Source organism: Chelonoidis abingdonii, chromosome 1 (assembly GCF_003597395.2).
Source record: "Chelonoidis abingdonii isolate Lonesome George chromosome 1, CheloAbing_2.0, whole genome shotgun sequence".
Lineage (NCBI taxonomy): Eukaryota > Metazoa > Chordata > Testudines > Testudinidae > Chelonoidis > Chelonoidis abingdonii.
In genome coordinates this window covers 256,323,971-256,345,947 of record NC_133769.1, presented here as the reverse complement: position 1 = coordinate 256,345,947, position 21,977 = coordinate 256,323,971, and the positions used below count along the sequence as shown (strand labels likewise).

Below are 21,977 nucleotides of genomic sequence, written 5' to 3'. Positions count from 1 at the left end.
CCTTGACCTCTTGCCTTTCTTCCATCGATATGATTGTTTATTCTTTCTATTCCTTACTCCTCCACCTGTGACTCTTTTCCCTCTCTCTCCTGCCAGTCCCCAGCTGTGGCTCATCCCCAATACCTGCTTCTTCCATTCCTGCTCTTGTGCTGTGGACTGTCTCTGGTGAAAGTCCCATGAACAGGCTGACTTCCTTCACTACAAATTTGTTCTCTCCTCCTTCAGTTCTGCCATCATCCTAGCTAAGCAGCATTACTTCTCAAATTAATGGAATCCCATGTCCCATTCCCTTCCCCACCTTTGTCTCACTCTTCAAACCCTTCCATTCTCATACTTCCATTTATCTCTCTGAACAGGATCTTGCCAATTTCTTCCAAGAAAAAATAAAAGATAAAATGACATGACTTTCCCCCTTCCTTCAGCTCAGCTTCCCTTCCCCTACCACAACAGTCTCCTCCTTCTCCCCTGCCACAGATGTAGTAGTGTTTTGTCTTCTCTCCTCCTCTGATCCCACCATTTGCCCCAGTGACCCCATTCCATTCCATCTCCTGAACTCTCCTGTGCTCAACCTCTTACTTTCCTGTGGCTCTTTCCCCTCACAATACAAGCATGCTCTAGTCTCTTCCATCTTAAAAAAACACCACCCTTAAGTCCACTTGCTTCTCCAACAGCCACTCCAACTCCCTTTCATCTCTAAACTCACTGAACACACTGTTAAGAATCACTGTCTGGAGTTCCTGTCCTTTAATTCCATCCAAGACCCTCTCCAATCCAGCTTCCACCCATTGCACTCAGTTGAAACCATTCTCACCAAAGTCTTTTCCTAGCTAAACCTCCAAACCACTACTCTGTCCTCATCCTCCTTGACCAGGCAGACATCTTTGACACAGTAGGTCAAGCTCTTTTCCTCCATTGGCTTCCATGATTTTGTCCTCTCTTGGTTCTCCTCTGACCTTGCTAATTGCCCCCTCAAAGTATCCTTCTGAGGATCCTCCTCATCACTCTACCAACTGTCTGTGATGGTTCCACAGGGCTTTATTCTTGATACCCTTCTCTATATTTTATTTCTGGGTAACCTCATTCATAAACAAAATTCAGCTACTTTCTCTATGCTGATGACTCACAGATCTACCTTTCTACAACAGACCTGTCTGCTTCTGTTCAAACTAAAACCTCAGCCTGTCTCTCTGACATCTCATGGATGTCTAGCTGTCAGCTGAAGCTCAGTATAGCTAAACCAGAGCTGTGTCTTCCACCCACCTGTCTACCTATCATCTTTACTTCTTTTCTCGGTCGCTATGGAAGCCACCGCAATCTTGCCTGCCACTTAGGACCATAAGTCTAGATTTTGCAGATTCTTTCTGCATAATCTCTAAAATACAGCTTTCCTTATCCGTCCACACAGCTAAAACTTTTGTCCATGTTCTCATCTCAGTCCTTCCCTCTGGCCTTGACAAATGCAATCTCGTCCTCAGTTGTATCCATTCAGAATGCCGCTGCAAAAGATCATTTTTCTTAGCCCATTGTTTTGACCATATCATCCCTCTCTTTGTATCCCTTCACTTGCTCCCTATCTCTATCACAACAAACATAAGCCACTTAGCTTCACTTTCAGGGCCCTTCAATGTCTATCCTCAGCCCTACTATTATCTCTCACTCTCAAGATGTCAGCTCTTCCCTCCTATTGGCCCATGATGTCATCTTTCATCACCCACTTGTTAAATATTCAAACAAGCACCTTCATGCTTCCCCTGCACTCATGCTGCCCCTCATGCTTGGGAGGAGTTCCCTGTAAATATATGCAAAGCTACCTCATTAGCCTGCTTCAAATCCCTCCTTAAAATTCTCCTCAGCCAGGAAAGTTACAAAACATCTTGATAACGGTTAGGCCCCTAGTGTGCTGAGACCACTGCCTATTAAACTGACCAACATTTTCTCATTGTTTGCTTGTAATCCCTCTTGTTATTACATGGATAAAGACAGGCCAAGACAAAGACGCAGAGGGGATATGATTGCTGTCTAGGAATATACCAGGGAGGGATAAGAGCTATTTAAGCTAAAGGACAATGTTTGCTCGAGAACAAGTGGGTATAAACTGGCCATGGATAAACTTATTCTGGAGATTAGAAGAAGGTTGTTGGAACAGCCTCCCATTAGGAGGAGTGGGGCCAAACACCTAACTAGTTTTAAGCTGTAGCTTGACAAATTTATGGGATTATATGATAGGGTTGTCTGCAGTAGCAGGGGATTAGACCCAATGTCTCAGGAGGGCCCTTCCAGTCCTATGTCCCTATGTTTCTCTGTTGTCTCTTGTTCTTACAGGCATCTGTGCTAAGTGCTGTACAAACAACAGGGTCATGGTCCATGACTGGAGCTCCTAGGTGCTAATACAATTCATTTTAGGACATGAAAGCCAAGAGCTGTGCTCTCTGAGTCACACATCCCCACCTGGGGGTACACATTCTGCAAAAGAAACAATTCTGTTGATGCACAGTAAGTAATAGCACCCCACTCCTTCTCCTGTAGCTGCATGCGCTCAGCGGTACTATCTTGAGTAGAAATATTAGAAATCTTACATTATTGCTAAAATCACCAGATGTGACTCCCAAATAGACACAGGGAGACCATCTCTTCATTAATAAAATCCTATTTATATATAGCCACTTTTCTGACAATAAAGCAGTCTGAATTACTGCTCTCATAAGTAACAGTAACTCCTTTCTGTAGGCTGTCACCACTGCAGAGTGGACCTGAATATATGTGGTTGGGGTGACTGAGACACACAGAAATTCAACATAGCTAGAATCAGAGCCACAAGAAGCATGCTACGCGAAAGGTCTGGCCTTCATAGACATCTGTCTTACAAACATCTTAACTCAGCAGTCAGCACCACCTTTTTGGCTTTTCCGCCTTCTGGACCTTTCCAGGTGTGGAGGGCATGGCTGTGAAGAAAAAGAGAAGAGACAATTCCTTGGAAACAGAAAGAGAGGAAGTCCTGGTGGGCAGAAAAAGAGTACCACCTAGAAAGCAGATGAAGCCTTGAAGAAACAAACTAAGGATAAGAAAGAGAGCTAAGGGACCAACTCTCAGAAATCCATTTATTATTAATTATTATTATTTATTAAATAGCATCCAAAGACCCCAATCGGGACTGAGGTCCCATTGTGCTAGGTACTGTGCAAATGCGCAGTGAGATATGATCTTTGTTTGAAGAACTTATAGTTCAGGGCTCCAACTCATGCTGAAAGTTTAGCAGATATGTAAATGTTTGCAGGCTTGGGGTCTACAGCCTCAAAACAGCAACTGATTCTTCCAGGACACAAGGGTCCACATGGGTCAAAACACTGATATAGCCTCTTGCTGCCTAGTTTACCTTTAATGACCTCCCAATAAAGCCAGTGAAGCTGCTGAAGTATTTGTCTTTTGTAGAAAGTAATTAAATACCAAATTAATGCTTTAGAGATTAACATGAGTTGTACAGCTGTGTGTGGGAAAAATTCCATTCTCAAACGATTAGCTAGCTGAATAAAAGTGTCAGGGAGATTCTCAGAAATAGGGCTTTAAACTGTTTTAGATAGAACTATCAATATAGGAGTCTCTCTGTAGTGACTTATTTCAATAGGCTTTTGTTAATTATTTTCTCTCTCCTTTTCTTCTCATTTCCATCTTTATTACAAAGTTACTTCTAACAATAGCATCATCCTCTTTTCCAAGCAGCAGTCCTTGAAAGCATCCTCACACGAGGGTCCTGCAATGTAATGCTGGCTGTTCTGAGAGCTCGATGGGAGAAAGTTGCATTAATATGTCCGACTTGATTTTTTTTCATCCCCAGGTGGCATCTGTCCCAATAATGACCCTATATTATAGTGTGCCAAGGTCCCCAAAGCTATTATTCACTAAAGAACAGATATTTCTAAATTAAAGGAAATTAATGCCTTTTTGTGAGTGCATGTGTGTGTGTGTGTGTGTGTGTGTGTTTTTATTTTACTTATGGTCAGGACACTTTTATCTGCTTTCTGTCTAAAGTGACACCACAAATAACAGACTATTTTTTAAAGCTACAGAGAAAGTGTATTTTTTAATAAAAAAAGGATCTGTGTAGGAGATTTAACTTTCTTTAATTCCTCAAATCTCCTTGCCAAATATGACAACATTCTGAAATTTCTTGACACTTTTTACTCAACATGTATTAGGGACAAGTAGCAAACACCTATATCGGACACATTAGGCATATATTACATAGCTAACCTATCTATCTGGGCATTATTTATTTTCCTTCAAAATTCTTTCAAGTACAGCAGGTCTATTACAAATCTGCACGTTAATTTACACGTCGTATTGTTTTTTTCCCCATGGTGCATATGTTGAAAAAGGCATTGATATATATTTACTAAACCATTACCTCCCTAATTGGTGAATTTATTAGAGCAGATGTGTTCTTTCATAAATAATGTCATTAAATGCATGAGACTGTTGATCTAAGCTCCTTTGCTAAGAGGCTGCAGAGATGGTTCTCATTCGCCTGCAAACTAGACTGAATTTCACAATGAAACTTTCATCATAAAAAAAGAAAAATAACCTCACTGTAACACATCAATGACTTTGTTTCCAAGAAAGATTTCTTTTTCCAGTAAAAAAAAGTAAAAAAAAAGTGCAGGGTTTCTGGGGAGAGACTGCTTTTTAAAGAACCCACCCTGCTACAGGGAACACTTGTTTCTGTAATTTGTAGAAAGGAGCTCTCTTAATTATGCTCAGTTTATTGCTTCTCTCTCTCTCTTTCTCTCTCTCGCTCTCTGCGCCTGTCTGTGTATATGCAGAGGGCTAGAGAAAGCTGGCTGCACTACCTGAATAGCTACTGAAAGAGTGAGACTTCTCAGCTCCTGCTTCATTACTGGGTAGCAGCTATTCCAGTGTGTAAGAGAGCCGAACTGCATTCTCCCCTCGAAAACCCTGTGGTAAGTCTCTTATGCTGACAGAGCTGCAGATTAACTCAGCAGAGGAAGAGGGTGCGGGGAGAGCTTGTGTGCTGCATGAGATCAATGAGAGTTGAAAGATTTTTTTTTAATGTGTTCAATCTTTTCTGTATCAATGCAATGCAAAAAATTGCAAGGAGTGCTATGTGCTCAAAAGCAATGTTAAGTAAATTAAGGAAAGCATAAATCAGCAGAAAAAACTACTAGAGATGAGATTGGTAATGCTGTGTAGAACTGCAAGATGATTCTTTTATCCTTCACTTTTTTCTCTGTTTATTGTACTGGATGTGTTAAAAGGCTCAGAATAACACAACTTGTTTTCTTGCTGGTGGATGGCTTTGGAAATGTAAAACTTTTAACAGAACAGAGATGACAGCTAATGATATAGAGGAGAAATGTGTGGGGTTTTTTTATTTGCATGGACATCATTTTACCTGCTTCTGTTGCTTACCATTCAGATTTACTCTGCTCAAGAAAAGTCTAAAGAACTAAGGAAAGCACATCTACTGCTCCAGTCGCTGATGCGTATGCTTGTTAAGGATGCTTGTCACATGTTTTATTAGTCATCTGGCTGATAAGTGGTGTTGTCCAAGTCGTTCATTTCAATATATATATACACACACACACTCACAGAAATGCATTTTTATTTACCTAGCTACCATGGATCAAGTGCATTAGACTCAAGAGGAAATGATAGCTCCCCTCAGAGAGGTCAGGTCATGGCTCTCCTGTCCTAGCAGGAGAAGGATAATGTGAATGATTGATAGATTTGAATTGTGCAATTATTACAGCTTTCCAGTGAGCTCAAAGCTTGAACATTTTGATTGAAAAGGTGTTAACAAGCTGTACTGGGGATAGACTAAAGGCTGTTGCTTAAATACAGGAAATAACAGAACGATTGGCTCCTAACTGAATCCAAGTCTATTTCTCTTACAAGTAAATCCAATCTAGCTGCATCAGTATCAGGACATGATACTGTGGACTCATCAGTTACTGTCAATCCAGTCCAGATCTCTGTTGGATACAGCTGTGCATTGGATCATATAGATGACACAGCTGTATTTATAACTGTCAGGAGGGCTGTTCCTTATAGCTAGAAAATATACAGTGATAATTTTAGACTCCTGCTTCATGTCCTACTCATCACTTTCTCTGTCCCTGAACAAACACGATAGATCTAAGGATTAGGTTTTAGGTCTGCAATAGTTACTTTCAAGTCACAGTGAGTATATTTACTTTCCCTATCCACGGCAAAAGGGACCATATTGATTTTTTTTCCAGTTGACTTTATCTGTAGTGTTTAAGGAGCAACTTTTATAAGCTAGTATAAGAACACAGCTCAGCACACTGGCAAAGTACAAAATAAATGCTGCTTCCTCGAGCTCAGTAATTTCACATTAGATTGATACAGGAATCATTCTGAAGGGTACAGGCTGACAGACTGAGCTAGGGAATTGATAAGTGAGCTTGTATAACTAGTTGCTATAGAATTTATAAATAGGACCACTTATGTGCCATGTGTTCCAGGTTTTGAGATCCAGCATCACTCTGTCAACAGCAAACTAAATTGTTGCTAAAATTGCATCATTGCCTAGGACACTTAGTGCATTAAATGCATTACAGGGGAGCAATAGATAGGGTAAAAAAAATTGGAAGCAGAGTAATTGCAGTGCGTTTTCTACGTTTTTGGGGGGGTTTTTTGCTTTTGTGGGCCAGCTTCATCTACATGTATGAGAGTAAAATTACAGTAATGATAGAGAATTTCAGCACAAAGGGAATTAGGGACAGTAGCTATTGGTACATCTGGTCCTGAGTATTGAATTCATACTTGAGTTTGTTCCTGTTAACTAGGTGATTTTGCTGTTGTCCCTTTTGCCATGTAACAATGACCACGATTCTCAAACCAACCTAATAAAAACCAGGCTTGTGGAAAAACTCCCATTTGCTGGGGCCAGATTTGAATACCTTTGTGCCTGTTGAGCAGCCACAGACTCTGTGAGCAGTTCCCAGTGATTTCAGTGTTATTCCTTGGAGAGTAAGGTGCTGCTCAGCACTGGTAAGGGTAGAAGAATTGGGCCTTGAGTGATACAGAAGTTCTGTATTAACCATGGGATGTGTCTTTACAAGCCAGATTGTGGCTCGTCCTTGCATGAGTGCTAGGGCAAAATGCTCAAGGAATCTTACCCCACCTCCATCCCTGCACAAGTGATGCTCCCTCTATGTGACTTGGTATTTCACGTTGCCCCAAAATAAGTGGTAAGAGGCAGTCAAAAAGTGGTGTTATGGTGTCATGCCTTCTCACACAGTGGGCTAGGTATGCCTGAGAAACCAGTGTAGCCATCCTAAAGGCTGGTACATTCTCTGCACCTACACACCTGTGTATTAGGTAGCCTAGGGAAGGGATGGACAGTGCACACTGCCTCCAATGCAGAGCTAAGCCTAATTCTCACATTTTGCCCCCATGTTATAAGAGATGGTTAAAAAAAACCTGTAAAGCATATGTGGGTTCCGTCAAAAATCACATTTTTGGCAGGGTGGGGGGGCAATTATGGATAAATGTAAACTTGGAAAATTTTGATGTGCTCTCAATGTAACACAGAGTAAACATGAATTCCATTCTCAGTAAAGATTTAACCCATCCACAAACCGTAGAACAGGGATACTCCCTAGCAATGTTCAAGATTGGACATTTTTCTAAAAGATACACTCTAGGAATTATTTTGGGGAAGTTCTATTGCCTCTGCTATACAGGAGGCCAGAGTAGACAATCACAGTGGTCCCTTCTGGTCTTGGGATCTCTGAATGCCATGCACCTCCCAAGTTACCAATATGAATCTTTGTCCTATAAAGTTTAATGCTATACAAAATCTTCAGACACAGTCAGCATCAGCCACAGCCACAGAGATCTCAACACACCTTCAAGCAAACCTAGGTTTTCATCAAAAATTTCCTCTGTTGCTCCTTCAGCTTTAAATGCCCCTCCTCCCTCTCATTCTCATCAGAGATTACAATTCATGAAGCAGAGAATGCCAGATGTTCAAGCACTGGCAAAGAGCTCTTCTAAATTGTTTCTAGTTTTTCACACATCTATATGACAGATTTTCATTACTCCCCTCTGTTTTTATATATTGAATCTATCAAAGCATTTCGGTACCCATCATTTAGCTATCGTAAGGGTGCTCATCACAACTCCTAGTGGACAACTTAATTAGTTTTAAGATGAGACTTGACAAATTTATGAGTGAGATTGTATGATGGGGTTGCTTATGGGGAGGGGGCATCACTCAGCAGTCCTGGATAGTCTCTTCCAGTTCCTGGCTAAAATCTCATGCTGCAGGGCTTCAGCCAGTCATCTGCAGGGATCAGGAAGCGAATGTTTTCCCCATTGTCTTCTGGGTTTGTGGGGGCTGTTTGGTTGTTGGTTTTCTTTTTTCTTCTTCCTTTTTCTGAAGCGTCAGAGAGAGCCATACTTGAAGATGGGCAACTGGATGGGGTGGGCCAATGCTTTGAGGTGGCACTGAGCATTCTCTCATAGACTTCAAAGTCAAAAGGACCATCATGATCATCTAGTCTGACCTCCTGCACATCACAGGCAACAGAATCTCACCTACTTATTCCTGTAATAGGCCCATAATCTCTGGTTGAGTTACTGAAGTCTTCTAATCTTGATTTAAAGAGTTCAGGTTAGAGGCTGAACCCTGTACTCTAGTTCGCACCAAAAAATGACCCATGCCTATAGCACTCTGTACCTAAAAGCAGCACCCTGAAAAAGAATATTCATCCTGTCATATAATTATGATATATTTCATACATAGCGTGCCATGTAAGATATCATATGAAAGGTCATGATCTGCTCTAACCCATTGTTTTGTCCAAATATGTATATCACTACTGTGCATGAAGTTATAAGCTTTTGCTGTATGGTTCTTACTGAAATATTTTGTAAATTAGAGATTCTCTACTGTTAGGTGCTGATCTATTCCCAGGAGGTGTGAAGTGACCATTAATCAACAGAGGAGTTATAAGCAACGGATTTACAATACTGTAAGAGGGCTGCACAAGCATCATACAATGGGGGATTGCTCAACTCTGTGATTTAGCAGAGCCCACCAGGATATGTCTAGGTTAATGTTTTGCAGGCACATGGATTGAGGATATAAAATAGGGGACAGTGGCATCATTCTTTTACCTTTCTCCTCCCCCACCTATGCTGGAAGCAACAAGAATGCTGGGAAGACAAAGACTTGAACTCAGGAGACTGGTCCCAGGCTTAAAGAGAAAGCCCATGTATTAAGAAGTATAAACTACCTGTGGGGTGAGAAATTGCTTGATCCATGTACTGCCTACTCTAATAAAGTTTAAGATTTAGACTTACCTTTTATATTCTTTGGTAACTATCTCTGACCTTTTGTGCCTACCACTTATAATCACTTAAAATCTATCTTTCTATAGCTAATACATCTGTTTTATGTTTTACGTAAAACAGTGTGTTTTGCTTGAAGTGCTTGGGAAATCTCAGCTCAGTTTACAAAGGCTTGTGTGTGCTCTCTACATCGAGGGGGCGGCAGACTGGATAATGACTCGTAATGGCAGACTGCTGACAACTCAAGACAGTATATTTTGGGGGTACAAGGCTGAAGGCTGGGGAGATTTGCTGGTGCCTTTCTCTGTATGATTCATACGTAATTTATCTGGGTGTGGGGCTCCATATGCTGTTGTACTAAGTGAGCTTGGAGAGGTTTGATGCTTGTACTAGCAAACCATTGTGAGAGATGACCCAGGCTGGAGAGTTAAAGGAGCACAGCAGTACCCCAGTTCCAGGTTGTACCCCAAAGATCCTGTCACAATGCCCCATGCTGCAGAGGAAGGCAGGAGTCTCTGCCAATCTGACTTGAGGGAAAATTCCTTCCCAACCCCAAATATGAGGATAAGTTAGACCTAAGCATGTGGGTGAGACCCACCAGCCAGACAGCTGGGTAAGAGTTCTCTGTAGTAACTCAGATCCCTTCCCCCACAAGTGTCCCATCTTCAGCTGTTGGAGATATTTGCTATTAGCAGTTTCAGGAGGGCCATATGCCATTGTGGAAAACCTCATTGTACCATAAACTTATAAAGCTCAGTTGCTCCCTCAGGTACTTGGCTGGCTTGTTCTTGCTTGCATGCTCAGAGTCTAACCGATTGCCATATGCGAGATAAGGAAGAAATTCCCGGCCCTTGAGGTTTTTGCCTTCCTCTGCAACATGAGGCGTGGACCACTTGCCAGGATTATCTGGGCACTTAATCAACTCTCTCCCATTGCAGGAGCCTTGGGCATTGGTGCACCCCAGTCCCTCCAGTTCTCTATCTATGACACATAAGAGTTTAGTCCCCAGAGGGCTGTAATACTGTCATCTAATTCTAGTTGTTGGGTTTAGTTGATGGTGGTTGGGGGTGTTAGTGGCCTGTGATTTACAGGAAGCCAGACTAGATGATCTGGTGGTCCCTTCTGGTCTTAAACTCTATGAGTCTATGAGTATGACAAGCACCTGTTTTCAAAAAGGTATTCATAGTGTGGGGTGACTTCTGTGTGTTGCAACTATACTTACAAAAATCCTGATGAATGCATCATAAATGCATAAGATATGTGGGATTAGAAACAGTTTTCTAGGTTTTACTTCCAACATATTTTCACTTTACATATTCTGCGAAGAAGAAACTCAGTGCGTTATTTGTGCCAGGGCTGAGTCCAGGCACCTCTGGGCTTCTCAATTCATAGACCCATCACCTCTGGGCTTGCTGCATCAGTTATGAATGTAAAAAAAATTGCTTTGAGCCCCGGCACCTCTTTCATTACAAATTAAGCACTAGAGAAGCTGGATGGGGAACATTTTAGAAAACAGCTACAGCACAGGACATGTATCAGTGTTTCTCACACTGGGGTCACTGCTTATGTAGGGAAAGCCCTTGGCGGGTCAGTCCAGTTTGCCTACCTGCCCCGTCTGCAGGTCCAGCCAATCATGGCTCCCACTGGCCGCAGTTCACCACTGCAGGCCAATGGGGGCTGCTGGAAGCGGCGGCCAGTAAGTCCCTCGGCCCGCACCACTTCCAGCAGCTCCCATTGGCCTGGAGCAGTGAACCATGGCTAGTGGGAGCCGCAATCGGCCAGACCTGCGGACGGGAAAACCGGCCCGGCCCGGCCCGCCGGGGTCTTTCCCTACACAAGCGGCAACCCCAGTTTGAGAAACACTGGCATATATGCACTCATTATCCCAGATAACAAGCCCCCCCTGCTCCAAAATACAGAAACAAAAAATGAGACCTGCCCGAGGAAACAACAATATAGTGGCTCTGCACATTCCCTTAACCACAGCTTTGTAAACCGTTTTAAGCTGGTGAAGCTCACTTACTTCAGAATAAATTAAAATAAGAATAAGATGCATTATTAGGTTTCAAAGAGCCAACCAGCTCTAAAAGACTAGAAGCCAAAGTCTGCTGGCCTTTTTTTATCCAGAAAAATCTCAGTGACTTTAGATGGAGTTTTCAGTGAGAAACTATGGCAAGATACATCCCCAGGACTAGAACAGATGCTTGTAAAGCAGCTTCTTTCAATTATGAAAACAAAGTTAAAGCATTGTAGCATATGCTGTGTTGATTCATGTCTTACGAAATATCATTCCATGTAGATATATTTGGTAAATGCAATAAGAAAGCTGGTGTTACATTGGAAAAATATGTTTGACTGCAGCATTAGCCACTTTCATATCATACTTGATAAACATGCAGTATGGTTTAATACAACGCCATAGAACTTAGGGAGTTGATACAGAGGAATGCCATTCCCATCTTTTTTCTGAATGGATTAAAATATTCTTTGCAAATGTAAAACACTGGTAAACAATTCTGTTTATGGGAGTCTGACCCTGCAGGAGCAGTTCCTAGTGTTCACAACATAAAAACGCTGTGCTATCCCCATCTGCAAAACAGAGACAATACTTCTTTTGTCCTACTCTTTATCTGTGTTTTTTACTTATATTGTGAACTCTTTGGGGCACAGACTGTCTCCTGTATGAATGCACAGCACCTGAGATACTCAGTCCCTGATCTTGGTTGAGGCCTGCAGGTGGTATAGTATAGAAATAATAAGTTCCACACCTGGCAGTAATGGACATCCTTGGCAGTCTCAACCAATGAGTTAATGGTGCCAATGACCGTTAGAAGTGGTCCTTCCAGAACACTGAGCAGAGGAATAAATCAGTGACAGGTGTTATTGCCCAGGCTGTACCTGTTCAGCGATCAAAGAGGTCTTCAGTCTCCACACTTATTCATTTGACACCTTTTACAAGTAAGAAAATACACACACATGTACACATGTAAAGGAAAATAATAGCAATTCTGGAATCCAAGAGTTTGGAAATGTATGTGACGATGATATTGACAATGCCTGAGGAATACAGATTTCTTTGACAGTTATATTGGCTCTGCAGAAGTGACAATATTAAAAACCTGTTTTTAACAGTTAACTAAGCAGATGTGAGTCAGAAATCACAAGTGGAGCAGATATGTCTACGCACCCCATCCAGGAGCTCAAATGCTTTTCTCGCTCCTCTTCAGTCTCTCTACAGATTATAGGCTTGCAGACAGTGCCTTGCATCTATGGTTATCTGCAAACTCTCTGATAGATCTCCAGGGAAATAGTTATACTGGCTGCTTCTCTACTGCTCATGGCTTTCAGATTCAAATTCCCCCTCTCCCCAAAACGACAGGATACAGTTAGCCACCTTTAGAGAATTAAACAGTCATTTGGTAGTGACATCTCTCAGCAATGAAGGGAGAACTTATTTATTGATTGAATTTCTTATAGCCATTACCTGCAGTTTCTGAAGTCATTTACAGAATCAGCTGTTCATGTCAGCAAACCGCAGTGGTTACCTTAGAATTTGCAAAGAGGTCCAAAGTTATACTTAAAAATAAAAAATGGAGAACTGATTTCTGTATGAGAACAGCATGCAATGCAGACAAGCATTCATGCTCTGCTTTGTTTATTGGAAAGCACCATTGTATTACACTTTCAAAGCAACTCCAGACAGTGCCACAGATTTGAATTACTGCCTCACTCTCATTACAGAACTCCCTGGAATCCTTTTGGGCACATTTTTCAAGTTGAATATCCTGCTGTTGTACATGTCTAATGCAGGAGCACAGTGCTCCTCTCCTTCATAGGACTGCCACCTTTTTAGTTTGACATCCCTCGAGGTGATTTGTAATAAAAGCAAACTAAAAGACAAAAATAAGGACAATCATATGTTTTCCTGAGATTTGATTCCATTGTGTATGGTTTGGGACTCTATCAGAATAAAACTGAGATCTGCTCGAGGGAACAGTGAGGGGACTTATCCCATTCATTTAAATTGTTGCCAGTAGCACCTCAGTTCTATAATGTGTTCAATTTTTGGAACATTACTGCTTGCAGATAAGGTGAATGGCTATAACGATTGTCTATTTAAGTTAGAAAATCTGTGTACCACAAGCATAAATCAGATAAACTACACTTGTGATTTCCTCATGCACCCAATAGTTCAGTTTATGGCCTATACTGCAGAGACCTGAGCTCCTGGGGCCATGAGGCTTACTTTTTCCTAACAAGTGCCTATCCTACCCAGACACATATTCTTCTGAGTAAAGGCCCTTAAATCTCAACTGTGAATAATGTGTGGTGTTGTATGTTAACTATTAGAGATGAGGCAAAGTTCTAATTTGGATCTGATCTTACACAAAGTTTGGGGATGTTCAGTGCAAGTTTGTTGGGGTTAAGAGTTTCTCATATAAACACATATAGAGCTATATCTGTACATACCCATTGTCAGCAGTGCCCCACAGCAATTCTCACACAAACTCAGGACATCTGCATCTCACTCCAACACTGTCAATTTTTTTTTAGAATATGAATTGAAAGTATATCAGAGTAAATGGCTCCAGATCATAAAACTACAAGAACCACCACTTTGTGAAGGCTGTTCAAATCAGTGACACTCAAAGAACAATCATATCTTCAGTTATTTTGTCCTAAGTTTTGATTCCACTAAGTGAGGGTCAGACTAAATCAAAACACTATTTACAACAGGATCCTTTCTTTTCAGCTCTACTGTTATTAAAGGCATTTGGCCTGTCTTAGTAAGAGAGAAACTGCTCACATGACTTACTTAAGGAGATACACATGGCACACAATTTGGATTTTTGAGTACAGTAATTTAAACAAGTAAGCTGCATTCCTTGTCTCTCTCATTTAAGATTTGTGGAATCAGTAATCTTCCATCTGGATTATGAACCCAGCCTGGGTCACTTTACAGTTATGTGGTGAGGAGGGAGATTCATCATAGACTGAGTGTAGCAGGGTGAAAACTGTCATTTGCTCATTTTTTCCAGTTGGACAAAAAATGACACTGGGCAACAGCAACTTATAGGGTCCTCAGTTTCTCCCTGGTGACAGTGAGTTTTTTGTTTTCTCACTAAGAGCTAGCAATCCCTTGGGTTTTAACATAACAGTCACCTAGAATGAAGATCACACATTCGCATGCACAATACACAGTCACCCCCACTCTTCTGTGTAAAATATTAGCATACAAATATTTTTAGTAATAGCATAAGAGGTGCCATATGAGCTCAATCAATGGTCCATCAAATCCAGCATCTTGCACAGTTAGAAGCAGCTGTGATTTTAAACAATGATTTCACAATAAAAAATATGCCTGTGATATTAACTCCCATCATTCAGATTTACAGCACAATGACTTGATATTTATATAACAACTTTATGTTTATCTTTTTCAGTTCAGTAAATAGTACTATAGAAATACAGCACACTCTGAGACCTGAAAAGGGATGGGGGCAGGGAGCACTAAAACTAGCTGAAATTTGAGATTTCTGGTTTTGCAAGAATTGTTGACACTTTGAAATTTTTCACAAACCAGAAAACCTCGAAAAACTTCATTTTGGAAACACCAACACATGGTCTTTGATTTAAGGAGTGAGAGAGATAGAAAGGTGTTCAGTATGAGCCTGATCCTGTCCCACTGAAACCAATGGAAGTTTTGCTATTGACTTCAAAAGGAGGAAGGATCAGGGCCTAGTTTTTCAACTTTTTTCTTAAACAAAAACACTCTCTAGAGGAGCAGGTGTTGCCTGAAATTGACATTCTTGTCAATTTCACAGCTGCTATGACCTTTCAAGAATGTCAGTTTCAGTCTGTGCTGCCCAGGGCTGCCTGCTAGGAGCCAGCTGGCTTGAGAGCTTGAAAGCTCTGGGTCTCTAGCCCGGTGGCAGTCTACATGGTGGGGCTGCCCCAGAGCCACAGATCCTGCAAGCCCAAGTCCCTGGCACAGAGGCGATACTCTTGGTGAGGCTCCCCAGCAGCCCATTAGGCGAACAGGCTGCCATTGGATCTCTGACAGTGTTGCAGCAGGGTCCCTTCCTGTGATGCAGTGGGAGTTTATGAAATTCAACTCACTGCAAGAAATTTCAGGTTTGATGAACTGGCATTTTCTGACAAAACTCTATTTCATTGGAGAATTTCCTAGTCAGGCCCATTTGCACAAGCGGGTTCTTTGGACCAAGCAGGCCCCAAGACAACCTATCAAAATGACTGGAGGAGCTTCCAGGATAAGCCTTTTCTGCTGGAACTCGGCAGAGAAGCCACAGCTGCCTGACTCTGCCTGACAGAGCACAGATTTACTGCCAGTGTTTTAACAAGGAGCTCCTACAAACATTCTCTTCCCTCATCCGTGAGAAACTCCTTGGGCCGGGGATCATGTGATGCAAAGAGTTGTGGGAGACATAGAAAGCTGTTCACTGGGAGCCTGATCCTGAAATCAGTGGAAGTTTTGCTGTTGACTTCAATGGAAGAAGGATTGGGGCCTAGTTTTTCAACTTTTTTCTTAAACAAAAACACTTTCTTATTACTATAGCCAAGATAGGAGGCAGAACTTCTTGGCAAATAAACTGCTTTTCAGATACCTTTCTTGTGCCTTACAGACAAGGATAAAGACAAAGCCCCTGGCCTGAACTGCTCACAAGCTGGATGATATTAATCCATGGGGCTGGGTGCCTATTATTAGGTTGCCCAACACTTCTCTTGTGAGACCCTGAATTCAGGAAGTGAGGGGGAAGGTGGGTGAGTGGAACAGATCTGATGAGGAGTGGTGTGCAGGGGATAAACCTGGAACTGGCTGGGTAAAGAAACTAGGATAAGAAGATGGGATTAAGTTTTGGGGAGACACTGAGATTGGATGAGGAGTCCAGGCAGGGAGACTGTGACTGGTAGCCAGTGGGGAAAGGGAGTAGGGGCAGAAGGAGGGGCAACTAGGATTTTGAGGTGAGGGGAGAGAAATGGATCAGATGAGGAGCTGGGAGGGAGGCAAATGGGACTGACTGGACAAGGACACTGGGGACAAATTGTTGGGAAGAACTGGGACTAGGACTGGCTGGGCCAGGGGAAGAGTTGCACAGGCAACCTTAATTCTGTCATTTCTTCATTTTTGAGAGCTTGACTCTGCAACCTAAATAATGTTCTTTGTGTGTGTGTGTGTGTGTGTGTGAGAGAGAGAGAGAGAGAGAGAGAGATTCTTAGATATATTGGTATTAAAAACAGTTTTCTTTTTGTGTAACTGAAACAAGGGGAAGGAGTAGAAGTATCTTCCCTTTGGAAATAGTACTGAAAATGCCTACCGCTAGGTGTCATCTGGTCCATTATAAAAGTAAAGGGAGGGAGGAATGCTCTTTAGAAGGTCTTTCTGAGTCCCAGAGTTAAGTCATCTCTAGAAGGGATGCTTAAGCAGTACCAAGAGAAGGGTGCAGAGACAGAGGAAGAAAAACATATTGTTTCTCAGGCACTTGAAGATACTCAGCTCAAAACCAGGTAAGAGAATCTGTTGAAACAAGTGTTTTACAGTGATAAGGAGGGATACAGAATCGTGCACAGATTCCCCTCCTCCATCTTATAGGAAATGATGAGTGGGGGCAGCTGTTTCTTCCAGCCTTATGCTCCACTAAATTCCTCTCTGTTCTTCCTTGTTACGGAAGCCTAATTGTGCCAACTGAAACAGCTTAGTAGATTTTATAGGAGGCTTTGAGTAACCCTGCGTCCCATCCCTACGCACCCTCTTGTCACTTGGGAGCAGGTTCTCCTGCTGGTAGCTGTAATGTGCACTCCCCACATAGCCTATGCATGAGGGTACACCATTGACTGAGCATTCACAATTCCTTGAGGAGCCTTCTTAGTAACCGTGACTGGCTAGCGCTGGATGCATTTACTGTTTGTTTTTAATTTGGTTAGGATGAGGGTAAAATGTTGGGGCATGTAAACTGACCAGTGCTTCAGCAAATCTATGTGAGATGGTGATGCAATTATTTGTTCCTTGAGCATATTTGCACGTGGCAAGGTCCAATCTGATTTGTACAGCTTCAGCTGAACTTAACAGGATGCCAAGTACACAGGGCATCTGCCATAGTATTTTAAACATATTGAGCTGAATTGTAGCATTTAAAGCTAGAACTGGTTAAGGAAAGGTGTGAGAAGGCACCACGCCACTAGCTGCTCCAGGAGACATCCTGCTTGCAGATGAGAAGTGCAGGAAGTATGTCTTTTCAGCACTTGTGGCCTGATCCAAATACAGGCAAAATTAACATGAGTCTTCTCATTGACCATAATGGGTGTTGACTCAGGCCCTTGCTAAGCACAGCGAGGATATGTTCTTACACCTTCCTTTTGGAGATACAGAATATGCTAACTCCAGTGCTAAGCCAACACCACCATATAGAAGGCAAGGTGCAGATACACATCTTTCTCCTCCACCCCTTTTGAGTAATCTTGTAGCTCTGGTGATGCCATACCCCAGCATAAGAGTTTACACAAAGTGTAAGGTGATCGATATTCAAGCCCAAAATGTCTGAAGTTCGATGTAACACAAACACTACAGGAACATTCTTTATGCCAGGAAAACAGTAAATCCCTAATGAATGACCTGTGCAAAAAAGATTTTTCTTCTGTTCAGCCTGAGCAAATTATCAGTTTTCTGTACCAAATATAAAAGAAAGCAGATGTACAGGGATGGATTTAATTAATTAGAGCCTATTACAGTTAACAAAGAAAGAGCAACCAAAATTTAAACTGCCATTTTCATTATGACTCTAAGTAGGGGACACTTGGTACTGTTCAATGTTTGAAAGATAAGACAGTAATGAGACCTTATCAGAATCAAAAGCAGGGTTTTTTTCAACAACGTTATACAAAGTAAAGCCCAATGGATTTGAACTGTACAACCCCAATGTACTCCAAGTGCCAAGGTATCAGGATGAATCTGAAGATGTTATCCCATTGGGATCAGGAGCCAAAAAGCCCATAAGATGCTATCAGTTCATGCCTGGAGATTTGTGTCCTCATATTAGACGAAAAATCAATCAATTTAGCTTTGCAAGGAAAAGCACTATGTGAGATTTGCACCTGACAATATCATCTGTGATTTATTTTTTTTGAGAAGATTCATGCAGCCTTGAAAGTGAGGGCTTGGCAGATAGTGACAGCAAGTTTGTCAAAGGCTTTGTCATTCTTGTTTATACTTTGTGGAAAATTGTGTGGCTGTCCCATTCGTCGCAAAGTAGGTTCAGAAAATATTAGCATTAGCACTGCTTTTGCAGAACTTGCAGTTTTAGGATAGAGGTTTTTAATGCTGGGAAGATGTATGCCCTGGTTCATCATGTAAAAATAACAGAGACCTATATGTAAACTTGTGGAGTTAATACAGATAAAGGAATTTAGGTTCAAATATTTGAACTCTCTAATTTATTACAATGCTCTCATGTTTCTAACCCAGGATTGCCCCTTTTGCACGGGATGTGAATTGTTTGAAGGAGCTATGCAGTATGTTTTACTGTATATTTATAGTAGTGCCATTTTTGGTTTTACACTATAAAAAGAGGACAGTAAGACTGTTTCAGCTGTACAGTGCAAAATAACAATTGTGGCCAAGATTTTCAAAAATCTTGCTACTAACTGCATATTTTGGCACCTAAATAAGCAATCTGCTTTTCAAAAGTTCTGAGCACTAAATGTGGATTCGGGAGCCGACCATTAGACTCCTATTTTTGAAAAACGTAGCCTCCGAGTTTACACTGAATTTTCACTTTTACAATGTACATTTTAGGGCTCTAATGTTACAACTTACCTGTACAAAGGAAATGTCTGAGGAGTGAGGATCTAGCCATCCAACTCTTGAATATTTGTTACTCATGTGAGTAGTCCTATTCAAGTCAATGAAACTGCCAGCATGAGCAAGGACTAGCATGAATAATGTTTAACTGCATCAGGCCCCGGTTTTTGTTTTCTTTTTCTAGACTGTGCTATTTTCAGCTGCTACTGTTTATTGTCATTATTAGGTAAGAAAAAGATGCCAGGGTTCTCTCTTTTTTTTCTTTTGGAGGGAATGCATAAATCAGTTTTAACATTTGTAACTGTACTTCTGTCATAATATTCTTTCCCAAATCTGAACCTTAGAGTCTAAAAATGAGGTACTAGCATGAAGTCCTTTAAGCTTAATTACCAGCTTAGATCTGATACGCTGCCACCATCAGGATTCTGAGTACCTGATAAACTCTGGTCTCCCCAAAACCTTCCCTGGGGACTCCCAAGATCCAGACCCCCTGGATCTTAATACAAGGAAAGTAAACTCTTTCCCTTACTAGTGCCTCTCCTAGGCTTTCCCTCCCTGGGTTACCCTAGAAGATCACTGGGATTCAACTCCTTGAATCTTAAAAGAGAGGCTTTTCACCTCACCCAGAGGCAATACAGATTCAGGCTCCGTGAATCTAAACAAAGGGATTCCTCCTTTTCCCCCTCCCTTCTTCCTTCCCTGTCTCCCACCACTTCCCTGGTAAGTACAGACTCAGTTCCTTTGAGCCTTAACCAGGAGAAAAAATCAAACAGGTCTTAAGAAGCAAAACTTTTAATAAAAAGAAAGAAAGAAAAAAGTAAAAGTTATCTCTGTAATCTAGATGGTAAATGTTACAGAGTCTTTCAGCTAAATACACATTAAAACTCTACCAGCCAGATACACAGTTGCAAATACAAAAACAATCAAAAGACTATAACCGCCTTTCTACTCATACTCACTATTCTGAATATATAAGAGACTGTAGCAGGGAGATTGGCAGAAACCTGGTTGCACCTCTAATCCCTTCCTGGACTCAGAGAGAACAAAGCAAACGCCAAAACCCACAAACAAAGGCTTCCCTCCCTTGAAATTTGAAAGTATCTTGTTTCCTGATTGGTCCTCTGGTCAGGTGTTGCAAATCACTGTTTGTTAATCCTTTACAGGTGAAAAAGACATTAACCTGTAGCTATCTGTTTATGACAACTTCAAGCAGAGGCCAATATCTGGCTTTAGAGGAAGCCAAAACACAAACCAACCAAACAAAAGCCTGTAATACATTTCACATAGGGGAAGTGGCAAAGGGAATGTCTTCCTGATAATAAATTACTTTTTCAGTGAAAAAGTATGAAATTTAATATTAAAACATTTTGCTTTGCTTTCACACCTAAAAAAAGTAATTAGATGTGGTTATGTTCGTAGCTGAATGCATTATACACACTATGTGGGATTGTCCCTGTCTGCCTTGTCTCACCCTATGAAGAAATGAAGCACCAGCTGTTACTGTTGCATTAGTGGATAGGTTTCTGCCAGTGGTCACATTTCACAAATCAGTTGGTACAATGTGTAAGGTTGTGTGATTTATGAGGAATTAATTGGAAAGAGATTTCCTAACAGAAATCAACATGAGTAAAAGCAAAATATCCAGCCTGAAATCTCTCCCAGACGATGTGTGAGAGATAACTATGCATAAACATTATCATTTTCTACATATTCTTACCTTCATGAACTATAATATTCCTAGGAAGACATTACAGGTTTTTTATGCTGGCAGACTCCTCCAGGGAGGAGTGAGGGCTGAAAAGAAACAAGAGTGGTAATGTATAAATAAATATATATTGAAGGTAACAAGCCAACCCAGTAGAATTTTGGGGGTAAGAACCATTAGAGTTTCAGGAGTAAAAGTTGAGAGAGATTTCTGTGTATAAGGCTGTTCCTTACTGGAAATGGATGCAGATTTTTAAAAATCACAGCGAGGTTGTCTCCATTCTGGGCAGTCTTTCATGAAAAAGGGAGGAGAGAGAGAGAAGAGAGACAGCAAAAAACTGCAGCTATGGAATATGTGAGGTTCTCACTACCAACATTTCGCTTTTGTAATGAAGACACTTACATACCTGGCAAGAGCCACAAAACAAAAGCCAGTGGAGTGCAGATGTGCACACATCAGCATACCTTGACATAGAATGAAATGAATTTGCGGAGATGTAGCAGGACATACAGGAAGAGAAAGGGGGACAGAGAGAGAGACTGTGGTACTTCAGTTCTCTTCCCCTGGCCAAAGTGTTTCATTTTTCTTCCCCCTGCCCAGCATCAGCACTTCCTTCCAAAACCAGTGGCAATTACCCCATAGCTTTTCCTTGCAGAGGAGTAGAAGAAAACCTGCAGTCTATGGGAAGCCCCACTGTGTTGGCAGGTTTTCTAGCCGGTTCTAGTGGGCTGTGTACAGTGCTTGCCTAGAAGAGAAGAGACTTGATGCTTTCCATGATTTCTTAGTTGCATCTGATTCCAGTCTCTTTCTTAAATAAACAGCATTTGATTTAATTATTGCTAAATAGCAGCTCTCCCAGCTGTCCTAGGTACATGAGACTGTCCTGTTTTGACCCCTGAAACACCCTGTCTCAGTAGAAATAGAAGATTTCCCACATGCCGTGGTGCCTGCAGCCATACACATGTTACACACGGTGAAGAGCTAGGGAGGGGACCAGCTTCAGTTGCTTGTGGGCATGCTCAGCCCCCTTGGGAGAACTTTGGGGTGGAGTGTGATACTTCCCCAGACTGGAAGGTGGGGGCTGAGTATGGCACAGACTTGGCAGGCGAAACACGGGGA

General features: G+C 41.6%; 1 protein-coding gene across 2 annotated transcripts in view; it reads left to right on the top strand.

Moving 5' to 3' along the window:
- The first annotated feature begins 4,832 nt into the window (after window positions 1-4,832).
- Window positions 4,833-21,977, top strand: part of ST6GAL2 (ST6 beta-galactoside alpha-2,6-sialyltransferase 2) — a 266,985-nt gene continuing 249,840 nt past the window's right edge. For both annotated transcript variants that reach the window (XM_075061314.1, XM_075061323.1), the window contains exon 1: window positions 4,833-4,955. The gene's annotated coding sequence lies outside the window, so the exon portion shown is untranslated. The remainder of the gene's footprint in view (window positions 4,956-21,977) is intronic.